We start from the raw sequence: 23,981 nt of genomic DNA on the forward strand, positions 1-23,981 counted from the left end.
TTGTACCTGATCTTTTAGCCAATTTAGTTTTACATTTATATTTTTACTTCAGAGACTGCAAACACTTCCTTTTGCATCAAGATACTTATAAATGTATTCATTATTTCCAAATGGTTGGTCATTTTCTTAAGTAATTGGCTGTCCAGAAGATTAGATTCATTTTATTCAAAGTTCAAATTAAATTTATTATCAAAGTACATAAGTGTCACCATGTACTACCCTGAGATTCATATACAGTACAGGTACTTCAAGAAAACACAATAGAATCAATGAAAGAACTCACCAAACAGGGTGGACAGACAACAAATGTGCAAAAGACAACAAATTGTGCAATTACAGAAGATAAAAATAATAATATTAATAAATAAGTAAGCAATAAATATCAAGAAAATGAGTTGAAGTGTCCTTGAAAGTGAGAACATAGATTGTGGGAACAGTTCAATGATGGGGCAAGAGAAGTTGAGTGAAGTTATTCCCTCTGGTTCGAGTTGAAGAGTAATAACTGTTCCTGTACCTGGTAGTCTGAGTCCTTAGCTTTTTCCCAGTGAGAAGAGAGCATGTCCTAAATGGTGGGGATCTTTGATGAAGGATGCTGCCTTCCTGTGACAATTCTCCATGTAGCTGTGCTCAATGGTGGAGAGGTCTTTTTTCATGATGGGCTGGGCTGTATGCAATAATTTTTGTGCAATCTTCCATTGAATGTTATTGGAGTTTCCATACCAGGCAGTGATGCATCCAGTCAATATACTCGTCACTGATGTTTGTCAAAGATTTAGATGACATGCTGAATCTTCGCCAACTTCTAAGGAAGTACAGGTGTTGCTGTGTTTTCTTTATAGTTACATTTATGTGCTGGTTCCAAGACATATCTCTGAAATGATAACACTGAGGAACTTAAAATTGTTGACAATCCCCACCTCTGATCCTCTGTTGAGGATTGGCTCATGGACTCTGATTTCTTCCTCCTGAAGTCAATAACCAGCTCCTAGGTTTTGTTGACATTGAGTGAGAGGTTGTTGTTGTGGCAACACAGCCAGATTTTCAATCCAGTTCCAGTATCTGCAGTATTTAAAACCTCATTTTAGTTCTAACCTCTACTGCATACTAGCTTGTGATTAAATTCCTTGTGGACATTTGCATATACGTAAATACCTACCACATGTAAATGTATATGATGAAGAAAGTTGATTCTGTGATGTTGATCCTCGATCCTTACAAGAAAATAAAGAAATACAATAGAAATTATGAAAAATCTATACATAACAAACTATTAATGTGTAAAAGAAAACAAATTATGTCAATAAAAAAAAACTAATAACTTAAGGCCATTAGACACAGGAGCAGGATTTGGCCTTCAGCCCATTAATAATGTTCGGCCATTCTATCATGGCTGACTTACTAACTCTGTCAACCCCTTTATCCTGCTTTTTCCCTGTAAATTTGATGCCGTGACTAATTGAGAATCTATCAAACCCTGCTTTAAATATGCCCAATGCCAGCTGTGGTAATGAATTCCACAGATCCATCATCCACTAGCTAAAGAAAATCCTCCACATCTCTATTTTGAAGGGGCATCCTTCTAATCTGAGGCTGTGCCCTTTGGTACTAGACTTACCCACTATAGGAAAAATCCTCTCTGCAACATGAGTTGTCATGTCCTTGAAAGTGAGTCAATTGCTTTCACTGAAGTGAAAGTTCAGAGATGGGACCAAGACCTTGGGGTTCAAGCAGTATGGACTCTATTGCCAATGGTGGAGCAGCTAAAGGTAGCATTGTGGGTAAACCCACACCTCACGCAGTTCAAAAGGCAGCTCACCACCAGCTTCTCGAGAACAATTAGGAATGAACAATTGAACTCTGGGTCACAGACTGGAATGAAAAAGAAATCAAGGGTATTGGAGAGGGCAGAATAGTAGATTGTATAAACTAATAATACTCTCTTACATATGCAAATACTATATAGAACATTGAACATAAAACACCACAGCACAGTACACACTCTTTGGCCTATGATGAGGTGCCAACCTTTTAATTTACTCTAAGATCAATCTAACCATTTCCTCCTATACAGCCCTCCATTTTTCTATCATCCATGTGTCTATGTAACTGACTCTTAAAATGAACCTAAGGTATCTGCCTCTACCGTCACCCAGCGTGTTCCACACAACCACCAAGCTCTGTGTAAAAGAATTACCTCAAAAATATCCCTATACTTTCACCCAAGCATCTTAAAATATATTTATTCTTTATTTAGAGATACAGCACAGTACAGGCCTTTCAGTGTAACAAGCCTGCGCTGCCAAATTACACCCACGTTCAAAGTTCAATATAAATTTTATTATCAGGGTACGTATATGTCACCAAATAAAACTATTTTCTTGCAGGCATGCACCATAAGACCATAAGATATAGGAGCAGATTTAGGCCATTCAGCCCATTGAGTCTGCTACACCATTTCATCATGGCTGATCCCGGATCCCACTCAACCCCATACACCTGCCTTGTCACCATATCCTTTGATGCCCTGACCAATCAGGAAACTATCAACTTCCACCTTAAATATATCCACAGACTTGGCCTCTACCACAGTCTGTGGCACAGCATTCCACAGATTCACTACTCTCTGGCTAAAAATATTCCTCCTTACCTCTGTTCCAAAAAGTTGACCCTCAATTTTGAGGCTCTGCCTCTGGATACCCCCACCATAAGAAACATTCTCTCCACATCAACCTTATCTCATCATTTCAACATTCAGAGGGTTTCAATGCGAAACCCATGCATTATTCTAAATCCCAGTGAGTACAGGCCCAAAGCTGCCAAATGGTCCTCATATGTTAACCCCTTCATTCCCAGAAACATTCCCGTGAACCTCCTCTGGACTCTCTCCAATGACAGCACATCTTTTCTAAGATATGGGGCCCAAAACTGTTGATAATACTCCACGTGTGGCCTGACTAGTGTTTTATAAAGCCTCAGCATTATGTCCTTGGTTTTATACATATTCCCATTTAAATAAATGCCAACATTCTATTTGCCTTATTTAGCACAGACTCAAACTGTAAATTAACCTTCTGGGAGTCTTGCACGAGGACTCCTAAGTTCCTCTGCACCTCTGATGTTTGAACTTTCTCACCATTTAGATAATAGTCTGCACTATTGTTCCTTTTACCAAAATTCATTATCATACATTTCCCAACATTGTATTCCATCTACCAATTTTTTGACCTTTCTTCCAATTTGTCTAAGTCCTGCTGCAATCGCATTGCTTCCTCACCACTACCCACCTCTCCACCTATCTTCATATCATCTGCAAACTTTGCCACAAAGCCATCAATTTCATTATCCAAATCATTGAAAAACAATGTGAAAATTAGCAGTTCCAATGCTGACCCCTGAGGAACACCACTAGTCACCAGCAGCCAATCAGAAAAGGCTCCTTTTGTTCCCACTTGCAGCCTCCTGCTTGTCAGCCATTCTGCTATCCATGCCACTATCTTTCCTGAAACACCATAGGATTTTATCTTACTACTCATCGAATCTTAGAATCGTAACTATAGCAGGATCAGCTAGAATGCAGAAGCCAACAAACTGTGCAAATGCTAATTAAATAAATAGCAATAAATAAAGAGAATATGAAATAAAAAGATCAAGACTCCTTAAAGTGAAATCACTTCTTGTAGGAACATTTCAGTAGATGGGCAAGTGAGTGTACTTATCCCTTTTGTTCAAAAGTCTGATGTTTGAAAGGTAGTAACTGTTCTTGAAACTGTTGGTGTGAGTCCCGAGGCGCTTGTACCTTCAACCTGATGAGAGCAGCAAGAAAATCGATTACTGGGTCTTAAGGATCTTTGATGATGGATGCTGCTTTCTCTATGGCAACGTTTCATGCAGATGTGCTCAATGGTTGGGAGGGATATACTGGGCCAGGTCCATTATCTTCTGAAGGATCTTTGGTAAGATTCCTCCTAAAGCATAAACTGAAAATTAATGGACACATTAAATATATTATTTGCCAAATTACATTTAAAAATCACAAAATGCTTTACCCTATATCCTTAAGGAACTCTGTAAATTAAAAAGATGCAATTTAATCTGAATGCAAACCCTTGCCAACAGCACTGAATTACTCCAAGTTTATCACCAAACAGGCCTTTGGTTGATGTGCACCTTAACCCTGCTCCTGAATATTTTTCACCGGGAATATTTACTCCTTTACCATCACTGTGTCTAAGCTACATCACTGTTAATTTGACCATTCCACTTTTCTTCACAACAGGGATTTGTGAGTGGACTCATGTTATAAGTAGAATTGTGTGTTTGTGCATAATGGAACATAGAATATACAATACATCAGTGGCTACTTTATTCAATACTTCTTGTACCCAATAAAGAGCCCTCAGAGTGTATATTCATAGTTGTCTGCTGTTGTAGCCCGTTTATACTTCAAGGTTTGATGTGCTGTGCATTCAGGGATGCTCCTCTGCACAACACTGTTGTAACATGTGGTTATTTGAATTACTGTCGCCTTCCTGTCAGCTTGAACCAGCCTTGTCATTCTCCTCTGACTGCTCTCATTAACAAAGTATTTGCACCCATAGGACTGCCACTGGTTTGTGATTTTCATGCCATTCTCTAGAGACAGTTGTGTGTGAAAATCACAGTGGATCAGCAGTTTCTGAGATAGTCAAACCACTATCTGGTACCAACAATCACCCCACGGTCAAAGTCACTTATATCACATGTTTTCCTCATTCTAACAACAACTGAATTTCTGGACCGTGTCTGCAGGCTTTTATACATTGAGTTGCTGCCATGTGATTGACTCATTTGCATTAACGAGCAGGTGTAGAGGTGTACCTAATAAAATGGCCACTGAGTGTAGAACAGTACAGCACAAGAAAGGGCCCTTCAATCCACAATGTCTGTATTGAACCCGATACCAAACTAAACTAAATCTATTTTGCCTGTACGCAATCCATATCTCCCTGCATGTTCATGTCCTTATTTAAAAAATACTTAAACAACACTGTTGTATCTGTTTCTATCACTTGCTCAGGCAGCCTATTCCAGGCAGTTACTATGTGTAAAAAGCTTACCCCACACATCTCCTTTAAATCTTCCTTCTCTCAACACAAGTGCATGTTGTCGAGTATATGGCACCTCCAGCTAGGAAAGTGGCTCTGACTGTCTACACTGCCCATTCCTTTCATAATGTAATAAACCTCAATTAGATTTCAACTGTATACTGAAAAAGACAACTGAGGTTTGTCCAACTTCTCCTCGTATCTCATACCCTCTAATCCAGGCAGCATCCTGTTGAACTCTTCTACATTCCCTCTAAATTTTCTACATCCTTCCTGTAATAGAACAACTGGAATTTCACACAATATGCCAAGTGTGACTGTATTCTGAACTGTAGATTGGACTGTATTCAGTGACTCATCTTTGAATCTGGATGAGTATGCTGCAGTTCTTACTGACTTCATTAAAACCTGTGTAGATGTGTCTGTGCCTACGAAAACTTGCTATACATTCCCAAACCAAAAGCTGTGGATGAACCAAGAGGTTTATCGTCTGCTGAGGGCTAGATCTGTGGCATTTTAGTCTGGTGACCCAAGTCTGTACAAGAAAACCAGGTATGATTTGTGGAGGGCTATTTCAGGAGCAAAGAGACAATTCTGAGCAAGGCTTGAGGTGACATTGGATGCACATTAACTCTGGGAGGGTATGCTGGACATTACTTCCTACAAAGTGAAACCTAATAGCATGAATGGCAGAGATGCTTCACTACCTGATGTGCGCAACATCTTCTATGCCCTCTTTGAAAGGGAGAATGTAACTACATCTGTGGAGATCCCTGCTGCACCTGATGACCCTCTGATCTCTGTCTCAGAGGCAGATGTTAGGCTGTCTTTAAGGAAGATGATTCCTTGCAAGGTGGCAGACCCAATGGAGTTCCTGGAAAGGATCTGAAAACTTGTATCAACCAACTGGCAGGAGTATTCAAGGACATTTTCAACCTCTTACTGCTGTGGTCAGGTGTTTCCACCTGCTTCAAAAAGGCAAGAATTATATGTTGATTGTCTGTTGTTTCTGAAGAAACATAAACCTATGCAGGATGAGTTTTATAGTGAAAATGTCTTTGTACTGGGGCAGTTCCATTCTCTCAGCCTCAAAACTCTTGTATTTACAACTGGAGACTTCCTCACCTGCAGTGGATAGCCATGATGCCTTCTGTGCCTTGTCATGCCTTTCACCCTCCACAAAGTGTTGCATCATCGCCTTCTTAAATGTTGGATCTTGTAGTTGATCTCATCTACTCAGCTCGCCAGAACTGGATGTGCATACTGGAGTAGCCATATCCTTATCTCACTGGGGTTGGAGGTTCCCAGCTACCCTCACCTGCTTTAGCATGCCTGTCGAATCAGTGTTACGGGGTGTGACCGCTGTTGCATGCAAACAGTTACTTGGAGCCACTGGTGAGAGCTGAGTGGTAGATGCAAAAATGGATGAGCTGCCCTGGGCAGAGCGCAACATGCCCACCACCAGAGGTGCTACCCCTCTCTGGACAGCCTAACAATTATACCCGTGCCTAAGAAGAGTAGTGGGAGCTGCCTCAATGACTATTGCCCAGTAGCACTCACATCTACGGTGATGAAATGCTTTGAGTGGTTGGTCATGACTAGAGCCAATAGGCTGGTCCTGGACTTATTTCCTGGCATAATTTACATATTACTATTTAACTATTTATGGTTTTATTACTATTTAATTATTTATGGTGCAACTGTAACAAAAACCAGTTTCTCTGGGATCAATAAACTATGACTATGACTATGAATCAACTCCTGCCGTAGCAAGGACCTGGACCCACTGTAATTTGCCTATGGTTACAACAGATCTATGTCAGATACAATCTCAATGGCTCTTCACAGTGCCTTAGATCACTGGACAATACAAACATCTATGTCAGGATGCTGTTCATGAACTATAGCGCAGCACTTAATACCATCATTCCCACAATTCAGACCAATAAGTTACAGGATCTGGGCCTCTGTACCTTCTTCCGCAACTGGATCCTCGACCTCCTAACTGGAAGACCGCAAACTGTGTGGATTGGTGATAATATCTCCTCCTCACTGACGATCAATATTGGCACACCTGAGGAGTGTATGCACTTAGCCAACTGCTCTTCTCTCTATGTGCCCATGACTGTGTGGCTAGGTAAAACCATAGTTAGTAGAATCTCAGATGGAGATGAGAGAGCATACAGGAGCGAGATATACAAGCTAGTTAAGTGGTGTCACAGCAACAACCTTGCACTCAGTGTCAGCTGATTGTGGACTTGAGGAAGGGTAACACAAAGGAACACATACCAATCCTCATAGGGGGATCAGAGTGAACAGAGTGAGCAGTTTCAAGTTCCTGGGTGTCAAGGTCTCAGGGGATCTAACCTGCTTCCAATCCAACGTATCTATGCAGCTATAAAGACGCATGACAGCAGCTATATTTCATGAAGGGTTTGAAGAGATTTTGTTGGAACTTCTATAGATATATCATGTAGAGCATTCTGACAGGTGGCATCACCTTCTGGGATGGGTGGGGAGGGGTTGGTTCGACCACACAGGACTGAAAGAAACTACAGAAAGTTGGAAAATCAGTTAGCTCCATCTTGGGTACTAGCCACTGTAGTACGTAAGACATCTTCAAGGAGCAGTGCCTCCAAGAGGTGCTGTCCAATACTAAGGACCTTCATCACTCAGGACATGCCTCTTCTCATTGTTACCGTCAGGATAGAGGTACAGAAGCCTGAAGGCACACACTCAGTGATTCAGGAACAGCTTCTTCCCCTCTGCCATCCTATTCCTAAATGGACATTGAACCCTTGGACACTACCTCACTTTTTAAAATATATGTTATTTCTGTTTTTGTGTTATTTCTAATCTATTCAGTATACATATGTATACTTACTGTAATTGATTTATTTCTTTATTTCTATATTATCATGTATTTCATTGAATGCTGCTGCAAGGTAAACAAATTTCACAACACATGCTGGTGATAATAAGACCATAAGACAATAAGACATGGGAGCAGAAATAGGCTATTTGGCCAATCGAGTCTGCTCCACCATTCAGTCATGGCTGATCTATTTACTCCTCCTCAGCCCCACTCTCTGGCTATCTCCCTGTAACCTTTGATGTCCTGCCTAATCACGAACCTGTAAAGCTTTGCCTTAAATACATCCAATGACCTGGGCTCCACAACTGCCTGTGGTAACAAATTTCACAAGTTTACCACCCTCTGGCTAAAGAAAATTCTTGGCGTCTCTGTTTAAATGGATGCCCCTCCATCCTGAGGCTGTGCCCTCTTGTTTTAGACTCTTCCACCATGGAAAACATCCTTTCCACATCTACTCTGTCTAGGCCTTTCAATATTCGAAAGGTTGCAATGAGATCCCCCCTCATCCTCCTGAATTCCACTGAGTACAGATCCAGAGCCATCAAGCATTCCTTGTATGATAACCTCTCATTCCCAGAATCATCCTTGCGAACATTGTCCGAACCCTCTCCAATGCCAGCACATCTTTTCTTTGATGAGGAGCCCAAAACTGTTCACAATACTCGAAGTGAAGCCTCACCAGTGCTTTATTAAGTCTCAGCATCACATCCCTGCTCCTGTATTCTAGCTCTCTTGAAATGAATGTTAACATTTCAATGTTAAATTAAATAGGTAGTGCAAAAAGAGAGAAAAAAATAGTGAGGTAGTGTTCATGGTTTCAATGTCTATTCAATAATCAGGTGGCATAGAGGAAGAAGCTATTCCTGAATCATTGAGTGTGGGCCTTCAGGCTCTTGTACCTTCGTAGCTTTTCTCCTAGCATAGATGGTGGAGCTCATGTATATGCAGTGCTGGTCTGGCACTCTTTAACACTTCTGGAGGGATACCATCATTTCCTGGGGCCTTCCTGCAAGCGAGGTAGTTAATAGGTTTTGCTGAGTTCTTCAAAGTTCAAAGTTCAAAGTACATTTATTATCGAAGTATGTATACTTTATACAACCTTGACTTTTGTCTCCTTACAGTTTGTCACAAATCAAAGAAACCCAATAGACTCAAGCTGTCAATGCTAGAGCTTTAATGTTTTGGCAACAGGGGGCTCCGGATAACCTAGCCCCTGGGGCTCCCTTGTGGCTATGTATGGAGTCTAACTCTGTCGTCAATTCCTCCTTGCCAGCCATGCTGTTCTTTAAGTTAGAAAAGCCTGGGACTTCAAATGGTTTGAGTTTTGTTTTGAAAAATTCTGTCAAAATTCTAAATCAGATTAGGAGCATTCTGAATTTACCAGACACCTCTGTACAAACACCAATCTGCTTCAATTGCTCCTTTCTACCCTCGTGGTCAGATAAAACCTACCATGCTTGGAGGGAGAAGGGTCTAGTTTCTATTGAAGACCTGTGCATAGAGGGACGGTTTGTAACATTTAATCTGCTGAAAGAGAAGTTTGAGCTGCCTCATTTGCACTTTTTTCATTACTTACAAATTAGACACTACATTCAATCTAAGATTTGTAATTTTGAAATCCTTCCAGGGAAGCAGATATTTTTTGATATTTTAAAGAACCCTCCTGACTCCAAGCATCTCATTTCTGAGTTTGTACGTTTGTTTGATGATTGCACTGTAGCGTCTCCTGTGAAGATTCGAGACGCCTGGAGAGAGGAGTTGGGTGTTGAATTATCTGAAGCTGCCTGGGACAAGAGTTTGTCTATGATACAGGTTTTCTCTGTTAACTGCAGGCACCAACTGATCCAGTTTAAAGTTGTCCACCGTCTCCACTACTCTAAACTTAGATTGCACAGGATTTACCCTTCTGTCTCGCCAATGTGTGATAGATGCCAAGGGATGGAAGCCATGTTGTCACACACCTTTTGGTTTTGCCCATTACTGACTGGATTTTGGTCCAAAATATTCGACTGGTACTCAAAGGCCTATAAAAGATCCATCCCTTTGGAAGCTGGTCTCGCCGTCTTTGGCTTCTTGCAATCTACTATTTGTTCCCCTACAGCCGTACAACAGTCTCTGATGCTGGGGATGACTGTTGCCAAAAGACTTATCTTGAGGGAATGGAAATCACCCTGTCCCCATTCCTTTCGGAGATGGATGGCTGACATGACCTCAGTCATACAGATGGAGAAACTTAGGTTCTTGAGAACAAATCCAATTAAAAAATTTTTTGGCTATCTGGGATCCATTTCTTGCCTACCTGGATGAGGCCGGGGGCGGATGAACAATTTCCCCCAGGTGAATTCTCAAGGCCCTCATTGAGATTTAATGTTTGGTATTTTTGAGCACTTAGTACAATAGGCATCTCTCTAATGTTATGTCTTTTTTTTGCTTATTTCATTTTTACACACGTCTGAGCTGGTATGTTCTCGTTGATTTCATTGTTTTTTTTAAAAAATTTGAAAATAAAGTAATAAAAAAAAGAAACCCAATAGACTCCATTGAAAAAAAGAAAACCATTGAACACCTAATGTAGAAAGAAAAAATAAACAAATCATGCAAACAATAAAAGCAATCAGAACTGAAGTTCATGAACGTGAGTCCACAGAAGCCCGTTGGTTGCAGGTCACAGCCTCAGTTCAATGCAGAGAAGACTAAGCTTCATGGAGCAGTGAGCTGAACTGACTTGTCCCTCACCCACAGCCCCGACACCCTGACTGGTATTGGCAATGTGCCTAGTTACTTCACGACTAGGAGATCTGGGAAAGCATCAAGTGCAGCACTTGTGACCACATTCTGGACCAGTACAACTCTACACCGTGCTCAACCCAGCACTGAAGATGCTTGCCTTGATCAGATATGACTTCTCCAGACTTAGACTTCAGAGGAGCAGACTTCAGAGAGGCCTGAGGCCTTGATGCCTTCCTACATGTCTCGTGTATCCCCTGTCTCTGCAGCAGTCTGGATATCACAGCACAAGTTCAGCCCGTAGTTATTGACACAGCGGCAAACAGTTATCTGTGCCTTGTTCTTTGCAGCCTTGAGAGCCTTGAAAGCTTGCAGTCTTGGGTACTGGGATTGGGGTCATTCTTACAGACAAGAAAGGCTCTTCCTTTGGTTTCAGTCACTGGTTCCATTTCCTCCCAGCTTTCCTCGTACCAGTCTGCTTGTGTGTGTTCTCTCTTACCGAACACGGTGGTGGCTGAGCTGTAAATAAAAATATTTAAATAAATTAAATTAACTGAGAAGCTTTAAGTATCTCTGTTCAAGCTAAATTAACTGAGATTTACCCAGGTCCTGAGAGCCACTTCCTTCCATTGCAATGATGAGGTTGCTGCCCTTGCAGCACAAATTGCTTTTATTACTTATTACTTATTTTATTAATAAGTACTATCACCAAGGCAATCACAAATAAGTTCAAAAAATGAAATTAAAAAGAAAATATTTTTTTCCCTTTGTAATAGATTATTCAATATCTCGGCTGGCAGACACTAAACCGACACATCATGATAATTAACCTTAGTTGAGAGTCAATAGCATGGCTGTGGGACTGAGGTTCACAAACAGGAGGGTGAATCCGAGTCCCACCGGGTACCTGGTCACTGCACTGCAATGTAACCACTTCCATCCACTTTTTACAACGTGGTTTCTGTTGTAGAACATTGAACAGCAGAGCACAGGAGCAGACCAGTTGGCCTGCAGTGTTGTGCCAAACCAGCGAAAAGGCAAATCAAAAACACCCAAACAATAGTCCCTCCTACTTACACAATGTCCTTATCCCTCCATCTTCCTTATATCCAGTTGCCTATCCAAATGTCTCTTAAAAGCCTCTAAAATATTTACCTCTACCACCAGTCCAGACAATGCATTCCAGGCATCCACTACTCAAAGCAAAAACCTTACTCCTCACATCCCCCTTGAACCAACCCCTTCTCGTCAATGGATACCCTCTGGATGAGATATTTCAACCCTGGGAAACAGATACTCTGTCCACTCTATGTCTTTATCTTGTAAACCTCTATCAGATCTCCCCTCAGCATCTGGCGCTTCAGAGAAAACAACACAAGTTTGTCCAGCCTCTTGCGATAGCACATGCCGTCTAAACCAGGCAGCGTCTTGCTAAACCTCTTCTGCACGTCCTCTAAATCCTCAACATCCTTCCTTTAGAGGGGTGACCAGAACTGTACTCAATACTCCAGATGTGGTCTAACCCGAGTTTGATAAAGTTGTTACATAATCTCATGACTTTTGTACTCAGTGAGTCGACAATTAAAAGTAAGCATTCCATAAGCCTTCTTAACCACCTTATCGACCTGTGTAGCCACTTTCAAGGAGCTATGAACTTGGATTCCGAGGTCTGTCTGCTCAGTAACCCTGTTACAGACCTTGCCCTTAACAGTGTACTGTCTCCTTGCATTTGCTCTGCCAATGCAATGTGCAACCCCTCACATTTATCTGTATTAAACAGAGTGTGCCATTTCTCGGCCCATATCTGCAACTGATCTATATCACACTTTGCCAGTCTTCTACATTATCCACAACTCCACAAATCTTGGTATCATCTGCAAACTTACTAACCCACCCATCCATACTTTCATCCAGGTCATTTATATATGTCACAAGCAGCGGATGTCCCAACACAGATCCCTGTGGAACTCCTCTAGTTACAGTCCTCCAGCGTGAATAAGTCCCTTCAGCCACTACCCTCCGTCTTCTCTGTGCAAGCCAGCTCTGAATCCAAACACACAATTCGCCACAGACCCCATGCGTCTTAATCTTCTGCATTAGCCTCCCATGGGGGACTTTGCCAAGTGTCTTAATAAAATCCATGTAGACAACATCCACTGCCCTACCATGATCATTCTCACTCGTGACCATTTCAAAAAACTCAATCAAGTTGGTAAGGCATGACCTACCATGAACAAAGCCATGCTACCTCTCCCTAATTAGGCCATGGGTTTCTAAATGTTTATAAATCCCATCCCTAAGATTTTCTCCAGCAATTTCCCTACAAATGCCGTGAACATCACCTGTCTATATTTCCCAGGATTTTCCCTTGTTCCCTTCTTAAATAGAGGTACAACATTAGCCACTTGTCAGTACACCAGGGCCTCACCTGTGGCTAGAGAGAATGGGAGGATACTGGTCTCTTGTCTCTTGTCTCCCTCAATAACCTGGAGTAAATCCCAACTGGCCCTGAGGACTTATCCACCTTAATACTCATTAGGAGGCCCAACATTTCCTCCTCCTTGACCTCTAAGCACCATAACATATTCATACACTCAGCACTGATCTCCTGGTCCTCCATATTCTTTTACTGAATAACATACTCATTAAGTACCTTACTCACCTTCTCCACATCCGGGCAAAAGTTTCCCCCCATTTATCCTTGAGTGATCTCACTATCTCCCTAGTTATCCTTTTGATCTTGATGTATGTACAGAATACCTTGGGATTTATGTTGATCCTACTTGCCAAGGATTTTTCATGGCCCCTCCTGGCTTTCCTAATTCTCTTCTTTAGTTCTTTACTGGCTTCTTTATACTCCTCATGTGCTTCATTTTATCCTAACTTTCGATGTACCACGATGTCTGGCTATTCCTCCTCCCCCTTGAGAATATCATTCAGCCGTTCCAATACATCATGGACCCCAGCACCCAGGAGGCAACACACCAGTCTTGTGTCACTTTTGCAGCCACAGAATCTTCTTTCTGTTCCCTTAACTATCAAGTCCCCTATAACCAATGCATTGCCTGACTTTACCATTCCCTATCGAGCCTCAGAACCGGCCACAGTGCCACAACCTCACTGCTGCTGCCATGATCTCATGGGTCATTCCCCCAATCCCCCAGTAGCATCCAAAGAGGTATACTTGTTGCTGAGGGGAATGACCACAGAGGAACCTTGCACGGACTTCTTAATCTCCTTACCTCTCCTGATGGTCACCCATCTACGCTCAAAACCTGTACTCCACTTCTTCAAAAGTCTTGTTCATCTATGGTATCTTCAGCCTCCTGAATGACCCTGAGTACATCCAACCCAGCTCCAACTCCTTCACCAGTCAGTCAAGAGCTGAAGTTGGGTGCACTTCCCGCAGATATAGTGATCAGGGAAAGCGTCAGGTATCCTGAATTCCCACAACTGACAGCAGGAGTGTTCCATCCTGACTACTCTGTGTACTATAAAAGTAAAAAAGCTTGCCTCTTCTGATCTGTACCTTTGCCTGTTCCCACCAAGCCTGGTAAACCAAAGGCTTCACGCTCTGTCACTGGCCCACTCTGATAATGGCTTGAGTTTACTCCTTTTATTTGCAGCAGAGTTTAGGCCTCTGACACCAATTTTCCATGCCTGTGCAGCCCAGAAAGACTGGCCTTGCCTGAATTTGCTCCTTTTACCCTCTCGCTCCCGAGATAGGCTGTGTACCAACATTCACACTTCTCATGGGTGAGCTGCTGAAAAAAGACCAGCTTTACCTGAGCCTGCTGCTTTTATACTGGCACTTCAAACTTTCTGCACTTGTGCAGCCCAAAAGGACAGATCTTGCCCAAATCTGCTCTGTTTATCCTCTCTTGCCCGACCTCTGTAAGTACATGCTGGTAAATGCAATTCAATTCAAGTTTAATTGTCATTCAGCCATACATGAATACCCAGGAATACAGCCAAATGACACAATGTTATTCAGGGCCCAAGGTACAAAACACAGTATCACCAGTCACACACAGCACAAAGCAAAGCACAAGATAACAAGCACAAATGGTATCGTCATTGTTGTGGCTATCCCTCGAGGTCGAGGATGATGGTCTTCATTCTGAAGAAGTGGCCCGCAGAGCGAAGACGCCTGTGCGTGTATTTGTTTAACGTGTACTTGATGTTGCACTCCAAGAAGCACACGATACTTCACAAATCATCCAGCTGATTCCAATGGCATGGAAACCACGACAGTTGGAGCTGATGGATTTGTTGCAACCTTCATCCGCCTTCACAGCCATTGAGTTCGAAGTAACTTTGTCCGCCTGTTCCACCGTTGAGGTCTTGGTTGGATTGTCCTTTGTCAGGGACCTCACCCTCGACCTTACCGCCATTGGTGACCCCACCAGGAGCATAGCTCCAGACGGCATCACTCTCGGGATCACAGGACCACAAAAGCTTCTCCACCAGGACAAGGTGACAATCCACAAATGGTATCACAATCACGCAATAAAAGAGACCAAAGCTTGCAGCATCAATCCACAGTCGGCCACAATGGGGACCGTCTCCCACTGAGCAAACACTGCAGGGGGAGGATGGGATTGGTGGGAGAGTGAGGAACAGATTTCAGCCCGGATGTCATGTTGCACTGCTGTCAGTGGAGCACACGGTCCTGACACCCCACTCCAGGCCAAGTTCTCACACATACAATACAACAAGCCCATATTGAATATCTGTAATATACATCTGCACAAATATACATGAGTAAGGTTCAGAAACCCAGCCCATCGAAATCTTCAGTCGAGTACAAAAGAGCCTGTCTTCTGCTGAGCCGTCACCAGGGGGAGTGGCAGCACCGACTCCAGGCTGGATGCCACGCAACACCGCCCTTGATGACACCACAGCTTGAGGCCCAGTCTTTGCATATACAAGATAACAAGCACATATAGAATTCAGTAAAAATACAACCACGTAAATAATATGTATATAGTGCAGAGCCTTCATCATCATCATCATCATCATCATCATCATCAAGTGCCGTGCCTAGTTTGAGCTTTGACTGTGATGGCCCACACACTCCTGTTTCGGGTCAAGTGGATCAATTCATTGCTATTCATTTCCAGTTTTCTGGCAGCTGTCTCCATCATCATTTGTCTTTGTCTTCCTCTTGCTTTCTTCCCTTCAATCTTTCCCATAATTACCGTGCATTCTAACTGCTCTTTCCTAATCACATGTCCAATGAAGTTTCGTTGCCTTTTCATTATCTCATACATTATTTCTCTTTTTGTGTTTGCTCTGTTTATGACATCTTCGTTAGATATTCGTTTCGTCCATGATATTCTTTGCATCCTCCTCAAAAACCACATCTCTGCTGCTTCAATTCGTTTCCTCATGTTACTAGATATTGTCCAACATTCTGAGCCATATAACATAACTCAATAAACATAACATTTCAGTACTCTGAGGCAGGTTGTCATGCCTAGTTTAGTATTGGTCAGTATACTCTTCATTCTCGTAAAGGTGTCTTTTACCATCCCTATTCTTCTTTTGATGTGCATGTTGCACCTGCCATCAGATGTCACCCAGCTTCCTAAGTAGCAAAAGTTCTGCACTTGTTTTATGTCTTCCCTGTTTACTCTCAGCCTACAGATAGGATTCTCCTTCTTTTTGGATATCACCATACATTCTGTCTTTTTGCAACTGATAGATAGACCCATTTTTGCACTTTCTTCTACAATTATATCAATTAAGTTTTGTACTACTTCCTCCTTACTTGCAATTTACACAGTGTCATCCGCATATCTGAAATTATTGATTTTTTCACCGCCAACTTTGATTCATAAGATGTCTCTTATTTTTTGTAATATTGTTTCACAGTACGCATTAAATAAATCAGGGGAGAAAACACACCCTTGTCTAACACCTCCCTTGATTTTCGTAAACTGACTCAGTTCTCCATCTATTCTTACAGCGGCAGTTTGTTCCCAGTACAGATTTCTGATTAAGCGGAGGTCTTTCGAATCTAGATCTAGAGTGTTCTGTAATATTTCAAATAACTTATTGTGCTTCACTTTATTAAATGCTTTTGTGTAGTCGATAAAACAAACAAACAAATCTTTTTGCATTTGAATAGTTCATTCTGATAGTATCCTTAACATCAATATTGCGTTTCTTGTACCTTTGTCTCTCACAAAACCACAATGTTCTTTACTATTTCAGCTTGTATCTTACTTCTAGCTCTTGTCATCAGAATTCTTAGAAGTATCTTGGTGATATGACTCATTAAACTTATGATCCTATGTAATTCACATTCTATTGCTCTAGGTTTCTCAGGAAGAGTGATAAATACTGATTTTTTTCATCTCTTCTGGTATTATTCCACTCATAAATGCCATTGGTTAAATCAGTAAGTTTTTCAATTCCATTATCCTCAAGGGCGATAATTTGTTCTATTACTAGTTCATCAGGACCTGCTGCCTTTCCTTTCTTCATCTTATTTATTGCATTACGGACTTCAGATTTTAAAATACTTGGACCTTCAATGTTTTTCTTAATTTTAGGTTTTTCGCCTCGATCGTCTTCAAACAAATCCTGAATATACTCAGTCCATCTGTTCATAATCTCATCTTTTTCCATGATAATGGTACTGTCCTTTGCTTTCAAACATCCACCTGAAGAACAGAGGAGCTTTTTACCAGTGATATTCTTGATTTGTTGATGTAACCTTTTTGGATCAGTAATAGGGATTCTTTCTATTTGCTCACATTCCTGGTTTAACCATTCTTCTTTGGCTTTTTGACATAAGCTTTTAACTTTTTTATCTAAGGACTTATATTCTATAGGATTTGCTTTCTTCCGTCTCCTTTATTCCATTAGATTTTTGATTTCATCTGTCATCTATTTAATCTTTGTACTTTTTTCTTTTTTAGGATTCACTGACTTTGCTGATTCTACCAAGGTATCCTTTAGAGAGTTAAATTTCATTTCTACATGATTGCTATCATCTTCAACAGATTCTATTTCTAGACTTTGAAATCTATTCCTTACTTCAATTGTAAATTTTTGCGAAACAATGTTACAAAAAAATAAGAGACATCTTGAGAATCAAAGTTGGTGGTGAAAACTTCAATAATTTCAGATATGCAGATGACACTGTGTTAATTGCAAGTACGGAGGAAGAACTACAAAACTTAATTGATATAATTGCTGAAGTAAGTGCAAACCCTTCATTGAAATCTTCAGTTTTCCACAATAGAGCTTGTCTTCTGCTGAGTGAATACAGGGTTGGGGGGAGGAGGGGGGTCAGTGGTCAGTACCGACTCTAGCCCGGATGCTGTGCCACACCAACCCCTGGTGGAGTGCACCGGCTTGGTTGCCTCTCTCTTGGCTGCTGTAAAACTGGAGACCTATCGCATGAGGGCCTCACTTCCTGAGTGCCATCAAATTCTGCAGTTTGATCATAACAGAACTTGTCTTCTGTCAAGAGAAACACTGGGAGGGCACCCTGTCCTGCACGCTGCACCACACTAACCCGAGTGGAACGCACCAGCTTCGAGACCTCTCTCCTGACAGCAGCAAACAGACGACCACCAACTCAGGCAAACTAAAGAAATTTGGCCTGTCCCCTAAAACCCTCACCAATTTTTATAGATGCACCGTAGAAAGCATTCTTCTAGGGTGCATCACAACCTGGTATGGAAGTTGTCCTGTCCAAGACCGAAAGAAGCTGCAGGAGATCGTGAACACGGTACAGCACATCACACAAACCAATCTTCCGTCCGTGGACTCACTTTACACCACACGCTGTCGGAGCAGTACTGCCAGGAAAATCAAGGACACAACCCACCCAGCCAACAGACTTTTCATCCCTCTTCCATCCGGGAGAAGGCTCAGGAGCTTGAAGACTCGTACGGCCAGATTTGGGAACAGCTTCTTTCCAACTGTGATCTGTTGAATGGATCCTGACCCGGATCTGGGCCGTACCCTCCAAATACCCGGACCTACCTCTCGTTTTTTTGGCACTACCTTACTTTCCATTTTTGTATTTTCTATTTATGATTTATAATTTAAATTTTTAATATTTATTAATTTTAACTATTTTTAATATTTAATATTTGTAATCCAGGGAGTGTGAAGCGCAGAATCAAATATCGCTGTAGTGATTGTACGTCCTAATGCTAATTGTTTGGCGACAATAAAATATAAAGTATAAAGCTCCTTCATTTTCTCCACCAGCGAGCAACTTACAGTACTTAAATTTCTTAATGTACAGTAGGATCTTGTTATCATTAGAAAAATGTTTAAGGGTTGGCTGGTGGCATAACGACATAGGCACTGGACCCGGGAACGGAGGTTCCCAGGTTCAAAACCAGTCGGGTCCGACCCCGAGTAGGCTTTCCATCTGTGCCGGGTTGGGTGACGAGGTCACAACTCGACCTCATAAAATAAAAAGGGAAAAATACTGCATAAAAATGTCTGTGTGAGGAGAGGCGTGCCACACAGTCTCTCTCTCTCTTGCTCCGCACCTTGTAAAAACGTCATGAAAAGGACATCATCATGGACGCATGCATGCACACGCAGACGCACACGCACAGACTCGCATGCATGCAGGCACATGCAAAAAAGAATTTAAAAAAGGAAAAAAATTTAAATAGGACAGTAGTGCGTTTTGTTGACCCCGTGAAAGCCGCTGCAAATGAATGCACCGCCATCTAACCAGAATATTTGCATTTAGTCAAATTTTATTCCATGTTTGTACTTTAACCTCTAACTTATATAATTCTTAATTCTTTATAATTGTTGATTTTTCTTTGTCACATGTCTTGCCAACATACCACAGCAAATCCCTGTTAGAGGTAAGTGTCCTGTACCTGGCAAATAAAGTTGATCCTTGAGGAGCAGAACATGTAGTCAAACAGAATGACTTGCATTTAGATATCAGGGGACAGCAATTTCCAACAATCCTTTAGTAGTTTCATAGTTGCCATTTGAGTGGATTCTCAGCTACAGATCCCTGGAGTTTATGAAGGAGCCCAAATCCAAAATCAACTCAAATATCACACAGAGCACCCGAAGGAAACCCATATGGTCATGGGGAGAGCATTCAACAGCAGGGATCGAACGCTGATCTTGCAGCTGGTGCTGGACATTTGTGTCACTGAGGATTTATCCATCATTGCATGTGGAAGTGCTGGCATTTCTCCTCAAGGTCCATCCAATACCCCTTGAGAAATGGCCACTCCCAGTTCAGCACCCCCTCTGAACTAGGGTGAAGGATGAGGCCTGCTTTAATCTCAAGTGTCTGGAGTAGGATTTGAAACCAAAAACTTTCACATTTTGAATGCAGTCAGTGTGCCTTCACCCAGCATAGAGTGAATACTTACAATAGGGTTGAAATGTCTAGTAATAGAAGGCGTCCGTTTGAGATGAAGGAGGTAAAGTTCAAGGGGGACGTGTGGGATAATTTTTTCTTGCACAGAGAATGGTGGGTGTCAGGGGTGTGCTGGCAGTGATAGTGGTGGCGGCAAATTCAACAAGGTATTTGAGAGGTGGAGGACACATGGTGTCCAGGAGGGATGGCACTTCTGCTGAGGGGATTTGTGGCGTCTATTCTAGGGCAGCTCACTCACCTTTGGTCTCCACCAGATACCCAGTTCTCACCTACGGCTTCAAGTAGCTGTCTGATGTGACAGCAGCCGCTCCCCGGTACACGGTTCCAACAGGCGGATTAAACCAGGTGTGTAGCGGATGGACCTCATACCTCGGTGAAATAGGGACATGCCTATCCTAGCATGTGAAGTCAGCTCTGGCAAACTGTGTGGATGAGATCAACAGTGCAACCCAATGGCCAGGAAGGTGGTTCTGCAATGCCCTCATGCAGAGCAAAGGGCATGGCAGGGCACAGAAGATGTCATGGTCATCCACCCCAAGGAAGACCCCTGTTTCTGACACTTGGTCATACACTGGGCTTGGACTTCTGAGGTTGGGAGAGTGGAACTGCTGCAGTGCAACTGCATTTTGACATTAAAACCTCTCCCGGACAGGTTTCCTGTCATCATCAGACATGACAAATGAGCACCGTTTAGGATTCTCTTGGATGGGCAGATGAAAATGCAGAGAACAGAGGGATGTAGACTCTGTGTGGGTAGAAGGGATTTTTATTAGCATCATTGATTCAGCACAACATTGTGGGCCAAAGGCCCTGTTCCTCTGTTATTCTGCTCTGTGTTCTATGTTGAAAAGCATGTGCTTCTGAATCAGATTCAGAATTGTTATCACCGACTTATATGGCATGCAATTTATCATTCTGCAGTTGCAGTAACCTGCAAAAGTTTAATATCACTGTAAATTGCAAAACAAAGATTCAATGTACATCTCATATCAAAGTCTGTATGCAGTATACAACCCTGAGGTTTGTCTACCCCACAGGCAGTCACGGAACAAAGAAATCATGGAACCTATTCAAAGAGAAACATCAAACTAATCCCCCTGCTCCAGCAGCAGGGAGCGAGAAGCTGGTGGATAGTGCTGAACACCCGCTAGCTTCCCCCTCTCACCTCGATAATCTTAATCTTCCTCGACACTTTAATCAGTGAGGCTGTCAAGAAATGGAGTTGATTGTGGGCTTGAACCGCATCTCCAGGTTTCTTGGCCTTGAAGATGTACACTTCGCTCAAACCCTCAAGGAACCCCCTTGGAGACAGCAAAGTGCCAGATTGCTCACACCACCAAAACATAGATCACAGGCTCCAACAGTAGCAGAACCACATCTGAATGAAAAAGAAAACGTAAAAGAAGTGAAAGAAGTAGTTTTGTGGATGATCAAATAAATAGTGCAAATAGAAAAAGTGATACTTTTATCTATTTATTGAAATACAGCATGAAATTGGCCCTTCTGGTGCTTAGGGACATGGCAGACAGCAACCCCAATCTAGTGCTGGCCTAATCACAGGACAATTTACAATGACCAAGTAACCTAACAATCAGTATAGCATTGGACTGTGGGAGGAAACAGGAACACCCAGAGGAAACCCATGTGGTTAAGGGCAGAACATCCAAACTCCTTACAGAAATAGGTAGGAATTAAACCCAAGTCACTGACACTGTAAGGCGTCGTATTAAACACTACACTACCATGCTGCCCAAGATATGAGGATGTATTCAGCAGGAGTGTGTGATAAAACATATCAGGGAAGGGAACCCTAGAAAAAGATAATGGTTTGTAAAGGTTAGTTTTACTTGTCACATATACATCAAAACATGTGAAATGCACCTGTTAGTATTTAATCAAATCAGCAAGGATGTGCTGGGGACAGCCTGCAACTGTTGCCATGCAACATTCCACATCTGTGGAATGTGGGAGGAAGCCAGAGCTATGCAGTCATTGGGAAAAGGTATAAACTCCTTACAGACAGCGGTGGAAATTGAACTCTGACCTTACAGTGGGCACTGTAAAGCATTAAGCTAACCGCTATGCTGCCTTGCCACCCAACGTGTTGAATTTTAAGACAATCCACTAAGAAGCATCCAAGTTATTCAGCAATGACAAAGATAGCTTCAAATAAAGCATAGCAGCAGAGCAGTTCTCGTGACGATTTTACAGCACAGGGCATTGGAGTTCAGAGTTCAATTCTGGCAACCTATGTAAGTAAGTTTGTATGTTCCGTCCTGAGTGTGCATAAGTTTTCTCCAGGTGCTCCAGTTTCCTCCACAGTGCAAAGAACCACTGGTTAGTAGGTTAATTGGTCATTGTAAATTGTCCTGTGATTGGTTTGGTTGGCATCCATCTGCCTCTAAGGACAATGGATGATGATGTCCTGTGATTAAGCTAGGGTTAAGTAGGTGGCTTGGTATGTCGAAAGGGCCTGTTCAGTGCTGTATCTCTAAATCAAATTTTTAAAATAGAGTAAAAGATTAAAGTGTAAGGTTAGAAAAACTGTTTTAGTTTCACTTTATGAAAGGCAAAGTAAATGAAACTAAAAAATTAGTTCAAAATGATAATTGAAACTGTCACAGTGATGTCTCCCATTAAAAAGGAATGCAAATTATGCAAATTTTTTCATGTTAAAACTTGCAGTTATTGATACATCCATTACATACTCATGCTGCAGCAGCTCCCTGTCTGATTCTACCGAACTAATTACTTGAATCTTGCAAAAATAAAACATAAATTTATCAGCAGATTCTGCAGCAATAATTGTCTTTATACAAAGACCAACTTGTAATTACATTGTGAACTGCAGCCACCAAAGATTATAACGTAACGCTCCCTGTTACCATTCATTTTAATGCACTTTGCTTGATATAGTATTGTCATCACATTTCTTAATTAATTATTTTGTTGAAGTGTTGCAGAAAATCAAGGGTACTATCCAAGATAATTGAGGATTTATGATGCTAATTGAGATGGAGAGGTGAAGTTCCCTCCTCTAGAAGTCAACTTTTACTGGTTCAGACTTAGAAGTCATATCAAACTTGAAGTAGAACTATTATTTTCAAAGTTTAAAGATTCAATTATGTTTTTACCTTGAGGTACCTCTATCAATGCAGGATTTACATATATAGACTGAGTTGCTGGAATTCGGGGAAGATCAAGTTACGGAAAATCAGCAGGACAAAATCAGGTTTAATATCACTGCCATATGTTGTAAAATTTGTTGTTTTTGGTTCTAAACAATCCTGCACTACTTCTACAATATCAGCAAAGCTCATCTTGGCTGGTTAGATTGGAGTAGTCAAACTTCTAAGCAAATTGTATGCCAAATTCAATGCACCCAGAAAAACTGGCACCTGCTTCTTATTGGCAATGCCATTTGCTTTAAACTGCTGTTCAATTCACTCAGTATAAAATATCCAGTTATCCCTTACACAATCAAACGTGTCTATCTTTCTGATGTAGCCAGCTATCGCCGTTTTTTTTACCAAGTGCTCACTGTTTATGAATCAGTGAACTTGTCCATTTTCTGTTTTTTAAAAAAAATTCAACCTCTCTCCATTTCAAAGAGACTCACACTGTGATTTTTATTTAACTCATACTTCTCACTACGCTTTTTCAAAAACTCAAACATCCCGCTGCACTTCAGCAGGTAGGTCATTGTCTTAGGTTCTTCTTAAACTTCCTCATCACCACTGGTATGTTTTGTAACTCTAAAGTATTAAAATAAAATGAAAGCAAAACAAAGAGTTGGGACATAAACGTGTGTACTTCATTTTTACTTTGTAAGGCAAGTACATATGACATGGTGGTGTGTTGATGTATGCCATTCATGTACTTTTGCATACAACCTATAATGAAT

Source organism: Mobula birostris, chromosome 10 (genome assembly GCF_030028105.1).
Source record: "Mobula birostris isolate sMobBir1 chromosome 10, sMobBir1.hap1, whole genome shotgun sequence".
Taxonomy (NCBI): domain Eukaryota; kingdom Metazoa; phylum Chordata; class Chondrichthyes; order Myliobatiformes; family Myliobatidae; genus Mobula; species Mobula birostris.